Source organism: Passer domesticus, unplaced genomic scaffold (assembly GCF_036417665.1).
Source record: "Passer domesticus isolate bPasDom1 unplaced genomic scaffold, bPasDom1.hap1 HAP1_SCAFFOLD_44, whole genome shotgun sequence".
Lineage (NCBI taxonomy): Eukaryota > Metazoa > Chordata > Aves > Passeriformes > Passeridae > Passer > Passer domesticus.
Window position 1 is genome coordinate 472,998 of NW_026990160.1, and position 16,352 is coordinate 489,349.

Genomic DNA, 16,352 nt, shown 5'->3' on the forward strand with positions numbered 1-16,352 from the left:
CTAATTTGGTTTGAGGATTTTGTTTGCTTTTTTAGAAATGACTGGTGAAGTTTTCCAAACTCAAGAAAATGTAAAGCAGGCTTGACTTTGCAGAAATTACTTTGGGCTGGGTTTAGCTGCATCCCCCAGGCTCAGGATCACTAGTATATTTTCAGGTTTTGCTCTGCATATCAGCCTGCCCAGAATCTGCTTGGTGTTTCACAAATGGAGAAGACAATGGACATTGTGCCAAGCTTCCTTTCCAACAGAAAAACCTGGGTCAGCATGACAGAAAAGAAGAAACAAAAAATCACCAGTTAGAAGAGAACCAGTGTCCCACCATCTTCCACTCCACTGTTATTAATTTTGTATATTTAGAGGCAAACGTGGGTCTAAAGCTTGCATCTCTCAGTTCCTGATGCTATTTGCTACCCTGCAGCCTTGACTGGCCCTGATGTGACTGACTGCTGGGCAAGTGGGGCTGGGGATGCTCAGCCTGGAGACAGGAGACACTGGGAGGTCTCACTGTGGCTCTGCAGGACTGGAAGGGTCCCACAGGAAAGAAGGGGACAGAGTGTTCAGCAGGGCCTGTGCTGACAGGACAAGGGGAATGGCTTTCAACTGCAGCAGGTTGATTGAAGCTGCATCTAAGGAAGCTGCTCTTTTCCACTGGGGGTGGTGGGGCACTGGCCCAGGCTGTGCACAGAGGCTGTGCATGCCCCATCCTTGGCAACAGGGCTCTCAGCAGCACGCTCTGGGGGAAGACTGCTCAGCTGGGAACAAGATGTTGTTCTTCAGGCTCCCTTGCAAGCCCAACCGTTCAGGGACTCCATCATTCCATGGTCTCCACTGTCCACTTCAGATGGAGCCTGGGAACTGTGATGTCACAGCCCACGCTCCAGCTGGAACGTCCAGCGCCCAGCAAAGGGCACAACACAACCCTTGGCCGCTGTGTTTGCACACTCTTCACCCTGCTCCTGCCCACTCTGCTTGTCACCTGCCCCCTGATAACCCCATCACTCCTGAAAGATCCTGAGTGCCTGGATTTTGTCATCCAGCCCTGCAGGATGCTCCCATTTGTCCTGAGGAAGGTCTGGTGCCATTCCATGGAGGTGGACACTCCCCACCTGCCTGGGTGGGCTGGAGCTCTGTGGGCATGGAGTGGGACAGGGACCCCACTCTGAGGTTTTGCTACCTCTGCAGGCTGTCCCAGACAGAGAGGAGGAGATGGAGGTAGATGCAAAGATTGATATGGAGGAGGAGATGGAGGTGGATGTGGAGGTGGAAGAAGAGATGGAGGTGGATATGGAAGAGTCTATTGAGGACATGGACATTGATTAAAAAGGTGAGGAAGAGGCCCTGATCTTGGCATGAAGAGCAATGCCAGCAGCAGGACAGGCAGAGTGGGTCTCCTGCTGCCAGGCTGGGGCTGGGCTGGGTGCTCCCTGCTCAGGGACATTGTAGCCAGGGCACTGGATTCTGGTGGCCATCCACAGCCTGTCCTGTGCCTGCTTTGCTCCACACAAGCTCCATGCCAGACCCAGCCAGGCTCAGTTCTGCTAGCAGAGTCCTGCTGCTGGGCCAGCTGTGCCAGCCTAGGGGCACATGCAAGAGCCGTCTGTGCCTGACTGGAGTGACCGTGGTATTTGCTTTTCTTCCAGGTGCGATGGACATCACAGAGACACCACCCTTTTGTATATATGTTCTGCAGTTTGTTGTTTTTCTTTAGAATATAGAGTTTAGGGCAATTTTTGACTTCTGTAAATATGTTTCTCATAGTTTTGCTAGCTAGGTTTTTCTGTATATATGTTCTATCGATTGTTGTTGTCACAAATATTTTTACAATGTAAATATCTTCTGTATTTTTGCTGCTGTTTTTCTGTAATAAACAAATTTTATTTTTCACACCCCAGTTCTCCTTGTATTTGCTTCAGGCACAGGCAGCATTTTGCCAAGTTGTAGTTTCCACTTGCTCCAGGTTGCCAGGGCTGGAGGTCAGAAGTAGATGAAGGGGAAAAAATCCACAATTAAGAGTGTCCATGACACCCAGAGCCAAAGAAACCCAGGGGATCAGGAAAGAGGGAAGCACGTGCTCCAAACAACAGCAGAAATGAAGTGAGAGCTCTGGAGGGAACAAAAGAAAGAGGCAGCCTGAAGAAAGGAAAAAACGTCTCCCCACAGGGTGTTTTGCTTTTTTTCATTGAGAGACTCTCCTAGCATGTGGTGGAAACCCAGAAAAATAAAGGTCAGGAGAAGCATGGTTTCTTGGGAACATTGCTGCATAGTAGACAATCCTTGTGCAAATCGGTCCATGCAGCACTCACATATTGAATTGCTTCTCTTCCTGGGGATGCAGAGTTGCTTTATTTACTCCAAGCAAGATTTTCTCCCTCCTCCCTAGCAAAGAACAAGCTCCCATCCTGGCAAGCGCTCGCTGCTTTCCTTAACACTCATCACAGCCATGCTAAGGAGAGTGGAGCAGGTTAATTTATCACTTGTTGCAAGTTCTAAGTCCTTCTTAGATAAGGACCATGCTCAGCTGAGTGACAGTGAAGCAAAATGGCAAGCCAGGAATACATTGCCCTGCACACAACATCCTCCATTCCCATGAATGGTTTCTCATTGGCACACAGGAGGAAGGAAGGAACCCAAATGCATCATTGTACATCAAGTCATACGTGTTGAGGGATGAACAGATCTCACGGGGATATGGAAACCCCCCCTGAAAACCAGTTCAGAGAAATCCTGAGCTGTTTTGTGGTCCTAGGCATGAAGATTTAGGCTCAGGATCTTCCACAGGTGCTCAGCAGGCAGTAGGATTGCGGCTGGATGTCACTCTGCAAATGCCAGTGGCTCAGCTGAGAGCTCTGGCAGTGACTGACACTGCACTGAGAGGGGCCACAGTCCTGCAAGGGTCTTTCATCAGGAGCAAAGAGCAGCCTGGAGGGTGGGCAATGCTGGATCTGTACCACTGCGTGCTCATCCTTCACCTGAATGTGGAGCTGCCCCCAAAGTTGCCATGCATCACTTTTTCTTTTTCTCCTCTTGGGTATATTTTGGAGCAGCTGTTCTATGTGGCTTTTGATGGTGATCCTGTGGCAAGCAGCCATTTGCCTGCTGTGCTATCCTCACAACTAATACTAACTCCTCATTCCCTGTAGTTTTATTTGGGGTTTTTGATCTATTTGTTGGACTGGTTTGCGTGGGTTTGTTTGTTTGCATGGGTTTTTGTCTAATTTGGTTTGAGGATTTTGTTTGCTTTTTTAGAAATGACTGGTGAAGTTTTCCAAACTCAAGAAAATGTAAAGCAGGCTTGACTTTGCAGAAATTACTTTGGGCTGGGTTTAGCTGCATCCCCCAGGCTCAGGATCACTAGTATATTTTCAGGTTTTGCTCTGCATATCAGCCTGCCCAGAATCTGCTTGGTGTTTCACAAATGGAGAAGACAATGGACATTGTGCCAAGCTTCCTTTCCAACAGAAAAACCTGGGTCAGCATGACAGAAAAGAAGAAACAAAAAATCACCAGTTAGATGACAGAAAAGAAGAAACAAAAAATCACCAGTTAGAAGAGAACCAGTGTCCCACCATCTTCCACTCCACTGTTATTAATTTTGTATATTTAGAGGCAAACGTGGGTCTAAAGCTTGCATCTCTCAGTTCCTGATGCTATTTGCTACCCTGCAGCCTTGACTGGCCCTGATGTGACTGACTGCTGGGCAAGTGGGGCTGGGGATGCTCAGCCTGGAGACAGGAGACACTGGGAGGTCTCACTGTGGCTCTGCAGGACTGGAAGGGTCCCACAGGAAAGAAGGGGACAGAGTGTTCAGCAGGGCCTGTGCTGACAGGACAAGGGGAATGGCTTTCAACTGCAGCAGGTTGATTGAAGCTGCATCTAAGGAAGCTGCTCTTTTCCACTGCGGGTGGTGGGGCACTGGCCCAGGCTGTGCACAGAGGCTGTGCATGCCCCATCCTTGGCAACAGGGCTCTGAGCAGCACGCTCTGGGGGAAGACTGCTCAGCTGGGAACAAGATGTTGTTCTTCAGGCTCCCTTGCAAGCCCAACCGTTCAGGGACTCCATCATTCCATGGTCTCCACTGTCCACTTCAGATGGAGCCTGGGAACTGTGATGTCACAGCCCACGCTCCAGCTGGAACGTCCAGCGCCCAGCAAAGGGCACAACACAACCCTTGGCCGTTGTGTTTGCACACTCTTCATCCTGCTCCTGCCCACTCTGCTTGTCACCTGCCCCCTGGTAACCCCATCACTCCTGAAAGATCCTTAGTGCCTGGATTTTGTCATCCAGCCCTGCAGGATGCTCCCATTTGTCCTGAGGAAGGTCTGGTGCCATTCCATGGAGGTGGACACTCCCCACCTGCCTGGGTGGGCTGGAGCTCTGTGGGCATGGAGTGGGACAGGGACCCCACTCTGAGGTTTTGCTACCTCTGCAGGCTGTCCCAGACAGAGAGGAGGAGATGGAGGTAGATGCAAAGATTGATATGGAGGAGGAGATGGAGGTGGATGTGGAGGTGGAAGAAGAGATGGAGGTGGATATGGAAGAGTCTATTGAGGACATGGACATTGATTAAGAAGGTGAGGAAGAGGCCCTGATCTTGGCATGAAGAGCAATGCCAGCAGCAGGACAGGCAGAGTGGGTCTCCTGCTGCCAGGCTGGGGCTGGGCTGGGTGCTCCCTGCTCAGGGACATTGTAGCCAGGGCACTGGAATCTGGTGGCCATCCACAGCCTGTCCTCTGCCTGCTTTGCTCCACACAAGCTCCATGCCAGACCCAGCCAGGCTCAGTTCTGCTAGCAGAGTCCTGCTGCTGGGCCAGCTGTGCCAGCCTAGGGGCACATGCAAGAGCCGTCTGTGCCTGACTGGAGTGACCGTGGCATTTGCTTTTCTTCCAGGTGCGATGGACATCACAGAGACACCACCCTTTTGTATATATGTTCTGCAGTTTGTTGTTTTTCTTTAGAATATAGAGTTTAGGGCAATTTTTGACTTCTGTAAATATGTTTCTCATAGTTTTGCTAGCTAGGTTTTTCTGTATATATGTTCTATCGATTGTTGTTGTCACAAATATTTTTACAATGTAAATATCTTCTGTATTTTTGCTGCTGTTTTTCTGTAATAAACAAATTTTATTTTTCACACCCCAGTTCTCCTTGTATTTGCTTCAGGCACAGGCAGCATTTTGCCAAGTTGTAGTTTCCACTTGCTCCAGGTTCCCAGGGCTGGAGGTCAGAAGTAGATGAAGGGGAAAAAATCCACAATTAAGAGTGTCCATGACACCCAGAGCCAAAGAAGCCCAGGGGATCAGGAAAGAGGGAAGCACGTGCTCCAAACAACAGCAGAAATGAAGTGAGAGCTCTGGAGGGAACAAAAGAAAGAGGCAGCCTGAAGAAAGGAAAAAACGTCTCCCCACAGGGTGTTTTGCTTTTTTTCATTGAGAGACTCTCCTAGCATGTGGTGGAAACCCAGAAAAATAAAGGTCAGGAGAAGCATGGTTTCTTGGGAACATTGCTGCATAGTAGACAATCCTTGTGCAAATCGGTCCATGCAGCACTCACATATTGAATTGCTTCTCTTCCTGGGGATGCAGAGTTGCTTTATTTACTCCAAGCAAGATTTTCTCCCTCCTCCCTAGCAAAGAACAAGCTCCCATCCTGGCAAGCGCTCGCTGCTTTCCTTAACACTCATCACAGCCATGCTAAGGAGAGTGGAGCAGGTTAATTGATCACTTGTTGCAAGTTCTAAGTCCTTCTTAGATAAGGACCATGCTCAGCTGAGTGACAGTGAAGCAAAATGGCAAGCCAGGAATACATTGCCCTGCACATAACATCCTCCATTCCCATGGATGGTTTCTCATTGGCACACAGGAGGAAGGAAGGAACCCAAATGCATCATTGTACATCAAGTCATACGTGTTGAGGGATGAACAGATCTCACGGGGATATGGAAACCCCCCCTGAAAACCAGTTCAGAGAAATCCTGAGCTGTTTTGTGGTCCTAGGCATGAAGATTTAGGCTCAGGATCTTCCACAGGTGCTCAGCAGGCAGTAGGATTGCGGCTGGATGTCACTCTGCAAATGCCAGTGGCTCAGCTGAGAGCTCTGGCAGTGACTGACACTGCACTGAGAGGGGCCACAGTCCTGCAAGGGTCTTTCATCAGGAGCAAAGAGCAGCCTGGAGGGTGGGCAATGCTGGATCTGTACCACTGCGTGCTCATCCTTCACCTGAATGTGGAGCTGCCCCCAAAGTTGCCATGCATCACTTTTTCTTTTTCTCCTCTTGGGTATATTTTGGAGCAGCTGTTCTATGTGGCTTTTGATGGTGATCCTGTGGCAAGCAGCCATTTGCCTGCTGTGCTATCCTCACAACTAATACTAACTCCTCATTCCCTGTAGTTTTATTTGGGGTTTTTGATCTATTTGTTGGACTGGTTTGCGTGGGTTTGTTTGTTTGCATGGGTTTTTGTCTAATTTGGTTTGAGGATTTTGTTTGCTTTTTTAGAAATGACTGGTGAAGTTTTCCAAACTCAAGAAAATGTAAAGCAGGCTTGACTTTGCAGAAATTACTTTGGGCTGGGTTTAGCTGCATCCCCCAGGCTCAGGATCACTAGTATATTTTCAGGTTTTGCTCTGCATATCAGCCTGCCCAGAATCTGCTTGGTGTTTCACAAATGGAGAAGACAATGGACATTGTGCCAAGCTTCCTTTCCAACAGAAAAACCTGGGTCAGCATGACAGAAAAGAAGAAACAAAAAATCACCAGTTAGATGACAGAAAAGAAGAAACAAAAAATCACCAGTTAGAAGAGAACCAGTGTCCCACCATCTTCCACTCCACTGTTATTAATTTTGTATATTTAGAGGCAAACGTGGGTCTAAAGCTTGCATCTCTCAGTTCCTGATGCTATTTGCTACCCTGCAGCCTTGACTGGCCCTGATGTGACTGACTGCTGGGCAAGTGGGGCTGGGGATGCTCAGCCTGGAGACAGGAGACACTGGGAGGTCTCACTGTGGCTCTGCAGGACTGGAAGGGTCCCACAGGAAAGAAGGGGACAGAGTGTTCAGCAGGGCCTGTGCTGACAGGACAAGGGGAATGGCTTTCAACTGCAGCAGGTTGATTGAAGCTGCATCTAAGGAAGCTGCTCTTTTCCACTGCGGGTGGTGGGGCACTGGCCCAGGCTGTGCACAGAGGCTGTGCATGCCCCATCCTTGGCAACAGGGCTCTGAGCAGCACGCTCTGGGGGAAGACTGCTCAGCTGGGAACAAGATGTTGTTCTTCAGGCTCCCTTGCAAGCCCAACCGTTCAGGGACTCCATCATTCCATGGTCTCCACTGTCCACTTCAGATGGAGCCTGGGAACTGTGATGTCACAGCCCACGCTCCAGCTGGAACGTCCAGCGCCCAGCAAAGAGCACAACACAACCCTTGGCCGCTGTGTTTGCACACTCTTCACCCTACTCCTGCCCACTCTGCTTGTCACCTGCCCCCTGATAACCCCATCACTCCTGAAAGATCCTTAGTGCCTGGATTTTGTCATCCAGCCCTGCAGGATGCTCCCATTTGTCCTGAGGAAGGTCTGGTGCCATTCCATGGAGGTGGACACTCCCCACCTGCCTGGGTGGGCTGGAGCTCTGTGGGCATGGAGTGGGACAGGGACCCCACTCTGAGGTTTTGCTACCTCTGCAGGCTGTCCCAGACAGAGAGGAGGAGATGGAGGTAGATGCAAAGATTGATATGGAGGAGGAGATGGAGGTGGATGTGGAGGTGGAAGAAGAGATGGAGGTGGATATGGAAGAGTCTATTGAGGACATGGACATTGATTAAAAAGGTGAGGAAGAGGCCATGATCTTGGCATGAAGAGCAATGTCAGCAGCAGGACAGGCAGAGTGGGGCTCCTGCTGCCAGGCTGGGGCTGGGCTGGGTGCTCCCTGCTCAGGGACATTGTAGCCAGGGCACTGGATTCTGGTGGCCATCCACAGCCTGTCCTGTGCCTGCTTTGCTCCACACAAGCTCCATGCCAGACCCAGCCAGGCTCAGTTCTGCTAGCAGAGTCCTGCTGCTGGGCCAGCTGTGCCAGCCTAGGGGCACATGCAAGAGCCCTCTGTGCCTGACTGGAGTGACCGTGGCATTTGCTTTTCTTCCAGGTGCGATGGACATCACAGAGACACCACCCTTTTGTATATATGTTCTGCAGTTTGTTGTTTTTCTTTAGAATATAGAGTTTAGGGCAATTTTTGACTTCTGTAAATATGTTTCTCATAGTTTTGCTAGCTAGGTTTTTCTGTATATATGTTCTATCGATTGTTGTTGTCACAAATATTTTTACAATGTAAATATCTTCTGTATTTTTGCTGCTGTTTTTCTGTAATAAACAAATTTTATTTTTCACACCCCAGTTCTCCTTGTATTTGCTTCAGGCACAGGCAGCATTTTGCCAAGTTGTAGTTTCCACTTGCTCCAGGTTGCCAGGGCTGGAGGTCAGAAGTAGATGAAGGGGAAAAAATCCACAATTAAGAGTGTCCATGACACCCAGAGCCAAAGAAGCCCAGGGGATCAGGAAAGAGGGAAGCACGTGCTCCAAACAACAGCAGAAATGAAGTGAGAGCTCTGGAGGGAACAAAAGAAAGAGGCAGCCTGAAGAAAGGAAAAAACGTCTCCCCACAAGGTGTTTTGCTTTTTTTCATTGAGAGTCTCTTCTATCATGTGGTGGAAACCCAGAAAAATAAAGGTCAGGAGAAGCATGGTTTCTTGGGAACATTGCTGCCTAGTAGACAATCCTTGTGCAAATCAGTCCATGCAGCACTCACATATTGAATTGCTTCTCTTCCTGGGGATGCAGAGTTGCTTTATTTACTCCAAGCAAGATTTTCTCCCTCCTCCCTAGCAAAGAACAAGCTCCCATCCTGGCAAGCGCTCGCTGCTTTCCTTAACACTCATCACAGCCATGCTAAGGAGAGTGGAGCAGGTTAATTTATCACTTGTTGCAAGTTCTAAGTCCTTCTTAGATAAGGACCATGCTCAGCTGAGTGACAGTGAAGCAAAATGGCAAGCCAGGAATACATTGCCCTGCACACAACATCCTCCATTCCCATGAATGGTTTCTCATTGGCACACAGGAGGAAGGAAGGAACCCAAATGCATCATTGTACATCAAGTCATACGTGTTGAGGGATGAACAGATCTCACGGGGATATGGAAACCCCCCCTGAAAACCAGTTCAGAGAAATCCTGAGCTGTTTTGTGGTCCTAGGCATGAAGATTTAGGCTCAGGATCTTCTGCAGGTGCTCAGCAGGCAGTAGGATTGCGGCTGGATGTCACTCTGCAAATGCCAGTGGCTCAGCTGAGAGCTCTGGCAGTGACTGACACTGCACTGAGAGGGGCCACAGTCCTGCAAGGGTCTTTCATCAGGAGCAAAGAGCAGCCTGGAGGGTGGGCAATGCTGGATCTGTACCACTGCGTGCTCATCCTTCACCTGAATGTGGAGCTGCCCCCAAAGTTGCCATGCATCACTTTTTCTTTTTCTCCTCTTGGGTATATTTTGGAGCAGCTGTTCTATGTGGCTTTTGATGGTGATCCTGTGGCAAGCAGCCATTTGCCTGCTGTGCTATCCTCACAACTAATACTAACTCCTCATTCCCTGTAGTTTTATTTGGGGTTTTTGATCTATTTGTTGGACTGGTTTGCGTGGGTTTGTTTGTTTGCATGGGTTTTTGTCTAATTTGGTTTGAGGATTTTGTTTGCTTTTTTAGAAATGACTGGTGAAGTTTTCCAAACTCAAGAAAATGTAAAGCAGGCTTGACTTTGCAGAAATTACTTTGGGCTGGGTTTAGCTGCATCCCCCAGGCTCAGGATCACTAGTATATTTTCAGGTTTTGCTCTGCATATCAGCCTGCCCAGAATCTGCTTGGTGTTTCACAAATGGAGAAGACAATGGACATTGTGCCAAGCTTCCTTTCCAACAGAAAAACCTGGGTCAGCATGACAGAAAAGAAGAAACAAAAAATCACCAGTTAGATGACAGAAAAGAAGAAACAAAAAATCACCAGTTAGAAGAGAACCAGTGTCCCACCATCTTCCACTCCACTGTTATTAATTTTGTATATTTAGAGGCAAACGTGGGTCTAAAGCTTGCATCTCTCAGTTCCTGATGCTATTTGCTACCCTGCAGCCTTGACTGGCCCTGATGTGACTGACTGCTGGGCAAGTGGGGCTGGGGATGCTCAGCCTGGAGAGAGGAGACACTGGGAGGTCTCACTGTGGCTCTGCAGGACTGGAAGGGTCCCACAGGAAAGAAGGGGACAGAGTGTTCAGCAGGGCCTGTGCTGACAGGACAAGGGGAATGGCTTTCAACTGCAGCAGGTTGATTGAAGCTGCATCTAAGGAAGCTGCTCTTTTCCACTGCGGGTGGTGGGGCACTGGCCCAGGCTGTGCACAGAGGCTGTGCATGCCCCATCCTTGGCAACAGGGCTCTGAGCAGCACGCTCTGGGGGAAGACTGCTCAGCTGGGAACAAGATGTTGTTCTTCAGGCTCCCTTGCAAGCCCAACCGTTCAGGGACTCCATCATTCCATGGTCTCCACTGTCCACTTCAGATGGAGCCTGGGAACTGTGATGTCACAGCCCACGCTCCAGCCGGAACGTCCAGCGCCCAGCAAAGGGCACAACACAACCCTTGGCCGTTGTGTTTGCACACTCTTCATCCTGCTCCTGCCCACTCTGCTTGTCACCTGCCCCCTGGTAACCCCATCACTCCTGAAAGATCCTTAGTGCCTGGATTTTGTCATCCAGCCCTGCAGGATGCTCCCATTTGTCCTGAGGAAGGTCTGGTGCCATTCCATGGAGGTGGACACTCCCCACCTGCCTGGGTGGGCTGGAGCTCTGTGGGCATGGAGTGGGACAGGGACCCCACTCTGAGGTTTTGCTACCTCTGCAGGCTGTCCCAGACAGAGAGGAGGAGATGGAGGTAGATGCAAAGATTGATATGGAGGAGGAGATGGAGGTGGATGTGGAGGTGGAAGAAGAGATGGAGGTGGATATGGAAGAGTCTATTGAGGACATGGACATTGATTAAGAAGGTGAGGAAGAGGCCCTGATCTTGGCATGAAGAGCAATGCCAGCAGCAGGACAGGCAGAGTGGGTCTCCTGCTGCCAGGCTGGGGCTGGGCTGGGTGCTCCCTGCTCAGGGACATTGTAGCCAGGGCACTGGAATCTGGTGGCCATCCACAGCCTGTCCTCTGCCTGCTTTGCTCCACACAAGCTCCATGCCAGACCCAGCCAGGCTCAGTTCTGCTAGCAGAGTCCTGCTGCTGGGCCAGCTGTGCCAGCCTGGGGGCACATGCAAGAGCCGTCTGTGCCTGACTGGAGTGACCGTGGCATTTGCTTTTCTTCCAGGTGCGATGGACATCACAGAGACACCACCCTTTTGTATATATGTTCTGCAGTTTGTTGTTTTTCTTTAGAATATAGAGTTTAGGGCAATTTTTGACTTCTGTAAATATGTTTCTCATAGTTTTGCTAGCTAGGTTTTTCTGTATATATGTTCTATCGATTGTTGTTGTCACAAATATTTTTACAATGTAAATATCTTCTGTATTTTTGCTGCTGTTTTTCTGTAATAAACAAATTTTATTTTTCACACCCCAGTTCTCCTTGTATTTGCTTCAGGCACAGGCAGCATTTTGCCAAGTTGTAGTTTCCACTTGCTCCAGGTTCCCAGGGCTGGAGGTCAGAAGTAGATGAAGGGGAAAAAATCCACAATTAAGAGTGTCCATGACACCCAGAGCCAAAGAAGCCCAGGGGATCAGGAAAGAGGGAAGCACGTGCTCCAAACAACAGCAGAAATGAAGTGAGAGCTCTGGAGGGAACAAAAGAAAGAGGCAGCCTGAAGAAAGGAAAAAACGTCTCCCCACAGGGTGTTTTGCTTTTTTTCATTGAGAGACTCTCCTAGCATGTGGTGGAAACCCAGAAAAATAAAGGTCAGGAGAAGCATGGTTTCTTGGGAACATTGCTGCATAGTAGACAATCCTTGTGCAAATCGGTCCATGCAGCACTCACATATTGAATTGCTTCTCTTCCTGGGGATGCAGAGTTGCTTTATTTACTCCAAGCAAGATTTTCTCCCTCCTCCCTAGCAAAGAACAAGCTCCCATCCTGGCAAGCGCTCGCTGCTTTCCTTAACACTCATCACAGCCATGCTAAGGAGAGTGGAGCAGGTTAATTGATCACTTGTTGCAAGTTCTAAGTCCTTCTTAGATAAGGACCATGCTCAGCTGAGTGACAGTGAAGCAAAATGGCAAGCCAGGAATACATTGCCCTGCACATAACATCCTCCATTCCCATGGATGGTTTCTCATTGGCACACAGGAGGAAGGAAGGAACCCAAATGCATCATTGTACATCAAGTCATACGTGTTGAGGGATGAACAGATCTCACGGGGATATGGAAACCCCCCCTGAAAACCAGTTCAGAGAAATCCTGAGCTGTTTTGTGGTCCTAGGCATGAAGATTTAGGCTCAGGATCTTCCACAGGTGCTCAGCAGGCAGTAGGATTGCGGCTGGATGTCACTCTGCAAATGCCAGTGGCTCAGCTGAGAGCTCTGGCAGTGACTGACACTGCACTGAGAGGGGCCACAGTCCTGCAAGGGTCTTTCATCAGGAGCAAAGAGCAGCCTGGAGGGTGGGCAATGCTGGATCTGTACCACTGCGTGCTCATCCTTCACCTGAATGTGGAGCTGCCCCCAAAGTTGCCATGCATCACTTTTTCTTTTTCTCCTCTTGGGTATATTTTGGAGCAGCTGTTCTATGTGGCTTTTGATGGTGATCCTGTGGCAAGCAGCCATTTGCCTGCTGTGCTATCCTCACAACTAATACTAACTCCTCATTCCCTGTAGTTTTATTTGGGGTTTTTGATCTATTTGTTGGACTGGTTTGCGTGGGTTTGTTTGTTTGCATGGGTTTTTGTCTAATTTGGTTTGAGGATTTTGTTTGCTTTTTTAGAAATGACTGGTGAAGTTTTCCAAACTCAAGAAAATGTAAAGCAGGCTTGACTTTGCAGAAATTATTTTGGGCTGGGTTTAGCTGCACCTCCCAGGCTCAGGATCACTAGTATATTTTCAGGTTTTGCTCTGCATATATGCCTGCCCAGAAGCTGCTTGGTGTTTCACAAATGGAGAAGACAATGGACATTGTGCCAAGCTTCCTTTCCAACAGAAAAACCTGGGTCAGCATGACAGAAAAGAAGAAACAAAAAATCACCAGTTAGAAGAGAACCAGTGTCCCACCATCTTCCTCTCCACTGTTATTAATTTTGTACGTTTAGAGGCAAACGTGGGTCTAAAGCTTGCATCTCTCAGTTCCTGATGCTATTTGCTACCCTGCAGCCTTGACTGGCCCTGATGTGACTGACTGCTGGGCAAGTGGGGCTGGGGATGCTCAGCCTGGAGAGAGGAGACACTGGGAGGCCTCACTGTGGCTCTGCAGGACTGGAAGGGTCCCGCAGGAAAGAAGGGGACAGAGTGTTCAGCAGGGCCTGTGCTGACAGGACAAGGGGGAATGGCTTTCAACTGCAGCAGGTTGATTGAAGCTGCATCTAAGGAAGCTGCTCTTTTCCACTGGGGGTGGTGGGGCACTGGCCCAGGCTGTGCACAGAGGCTGTGCATGCCCCATCCTTGGCAACAGGGCTCTCAGCAGCCTGCTGTGGGGGAAGACTGCTCAGCTGGGAACAAGATGTTGTTCTTCAGGCTCCCTTGCAAGCCCAACCCTTCAGGGACTCCATCATTCCATGGTCTCCACTGTCCACTTCAGATGGAGCCTGGGAACTGTGATGTCACAGCCCACGCTCCAGCTGGAACGTCCAGCGCCCAGCAAAGGGCACAACACAACCCTTGGCCGTTGTGTTTGCACACTCTTCACCTTGCTCCTGCCCACTCTGCTTGTCACCTGCCCCCTGATAACCCCATCACTCCTGAAAGATCCTTAGTGCCTGGATTTTGTCATCCAGCCCTGCAGGATGCTCCCATTTGTCCTGAGGAAGGTCTGGTGCCATTCCATGGAGGTGGACACTCCCACCTGCCTGGGTGGGCTGGAGCTCTGTGGGCATGGAGTGGGACAGGGACCCCACTGTGAGGTTTTGCTACCTCTGCAGGCTGTCCCAGACAGAGAGGAGGAGATGGAGGTAGATGCCAAGATTGATATGGAGGAGGAGATGGAGGTGGATGTGGATGTGGAAGAAGAGATGGAAGTGGATGTGGAAGAGTCCATTGAGGACATGGACATTGATTGAAAAGGTGAGGAAGAGGCCATGGTCTTGGCATGAAGAGCAGTGCCAGCGGCAGGACAGGCAGAGTGGGTCTCCTGCTGCCAGGCTGGGGCTGGGCTGGGTGCTCCCTGCTCAGGGACATTGTAGCCAGGGCACTGGATTCTGGTGGCCATCCACAGCCTGTCCTCTGCCTGCTTTGCTCCACACAAGCTCCATGCCAGACCCAGCCAGGCTCAGTTCTGCTAGCAGAGTCCTGCTGCTGGGCCAGCTGTGCCAGCCTAGGGGCACATGCAAGAGCCCTCTGTGCCTGACTGGAGTGACCGTGGCATTTGCTTTTCTTCCAGGTGCGATGCACATCCCAGAGACACCACCCTTTGTATATATGTTCTACAGTTTGTTGTTTTTCTTTAGTATATAGAGTTTAGGGCAATTTTTGACTTCTGTAAATACGTTTCCCATAGTTTTGCTAGGTAGGTTTTTATGTATATATGTTCTATCGATTGTTGTTGTTACAAATATTCTTACAATGTAAATATCTTCTGTATTTTTGCTGCTGTTCTTCTGTAATAAACAAATTTTATTTTTCACACCCCAGTTCTCCTTGCATTTGCTTCAGGCACAGGCAGCATTTTGCAAAGTTGTAGTTTCTACTTGCTCCAGGTTCCCAGGGCTGGAGGTCACAAGTAGATGAAGGGGAAAAAATCCACAATTAAGAGTGTCCATGACACCCAGAGCCAAAAGAAGCCCAGGGGATCAGGAAAGAGGGAAGCACGTGCTCCAAACAACAGCAGAAATGAAGTGAGAGCTCTGGAGGGAACAAAAGAAAGAGGCAGCCTGAAGAAAGGAAAAAACGTCTCCCCACAGGGTGTTTTGCTTTTTTTCATTGAGAGTCTCTTCTAGCATGTGGTGGAAACCCAGAAAAATAAAGGTCAGGAGAAGCATGGTTTATGGGGAACATTGCTGCATAGTAGACAATCCTTGTGCAAATCGGTCCATGCAGCACTCACATATTGAATTGCTTCTCTTCCTGGGGATGCAGAGTTGCTTTATTTACTCCAAGCAAGATTTTCTCCCTCCTCCCTGGCAAAGAACAAGCTCCCATCCTGGCAAGCGCTCGCTGCTTTCCTTAACACGCATCACAGCCATGCTCAGGAGAGTGGAGCAGGTTAATTTATCACTTGTTGCAAGTTCTAAGTCCTTCTTAGATAAGGACCATGCTCAGCTGAGTGACAGTGAAGCAAAATGGCAAGCCAGGAATACATTGCCCTGCACATAACATCCTCCATTCCCATGGGATGGTTTCTCACTGGCACACAGGAGGAAGGAAGGAACCCAAATGCATCATTGTACATCAAGTCATACGTGTTGAGGGATGAACAGATCTCATGGGGATATGGAAACCCCCCCTGAAAACCAGTTCAGAGAAATCCTGAGCTGTTTTGTGGTCCTAGGCATGAAGATTTAGGCTCAGGATCTTCCACAGGTGCTCAGCAGGCAGTAGGACTGCGGCTGGATGTCACTCTGGAAATGCCAGTGGCTCAGCTGAGAGCTCTGGCAGTGACTGACACTGCACTGAGAGGGGCCACAGTCCTGCAAGGGTCTTTCATCAGGAGCAAAGAGCAGCCTGGAGGGTGGGCAATGCTGGATCTGTACCACTGCGTGCTCATCCTTCACCTGAATGTGGAGCTGCCCCCAAAGTTGCCATGGATCACTTTTTCTTTTTCTCCTCTTGGGTATATTTTGGAGCAGCTGTTCTATCTGGCTTTTGATGGTGATCCTGTGGCAAGCAGCCATTTGCCTGCTGTGCTATCCTCAAAATTAATCCTAACTCCTCATTCCCTGTAGTTTTATTTGGGGTTTTTGATCTATTTGTTGGACTGGTTTGCCTGGGTTTGTTTGTTTGCATGGGTTTTTGTCTGATTTGGTTTGAGGATTTTGTTTGCTTTTTTATAAAAGACTGGTGAAGTTTTCCAAACTCAAGAAAATGTAAAGCAGGCTCGAATTTGCAGAAATTACTTTGGGCTGGGTTTAGCTGCATCCCCCAGGCTCAGGATCACTAGTAGATTTTCAGGTTTTGCTCTGCATATCAGCCTGCCCAGAATCT

The 16,352-nt window shown here is 49.3% G+C and overlaps 1 long non-coding RNA gene across 1 annotated transcript; it reads left to right on the forward strand.

Moving 5' to 3' along the window:
* The first annotated feature begins 13,881 nt into the window (after positions 1 to 13,881).
* Positions 13,882 to 14,768, forward strand: LOC135292791 (uncharacterized). The gene is made up of 3 exons (XR_010354956.1): positions 13,882 to 14,023; positions 14,135 to 14,276; positions 14,593 to 14,768. It is a non-coding gene; the product is annotated as an uncharacterized LOC135292791 (long non-coding RNA).
* Positions 14,769 to 16,352: the final 1,584 nt, after the last annotated feature.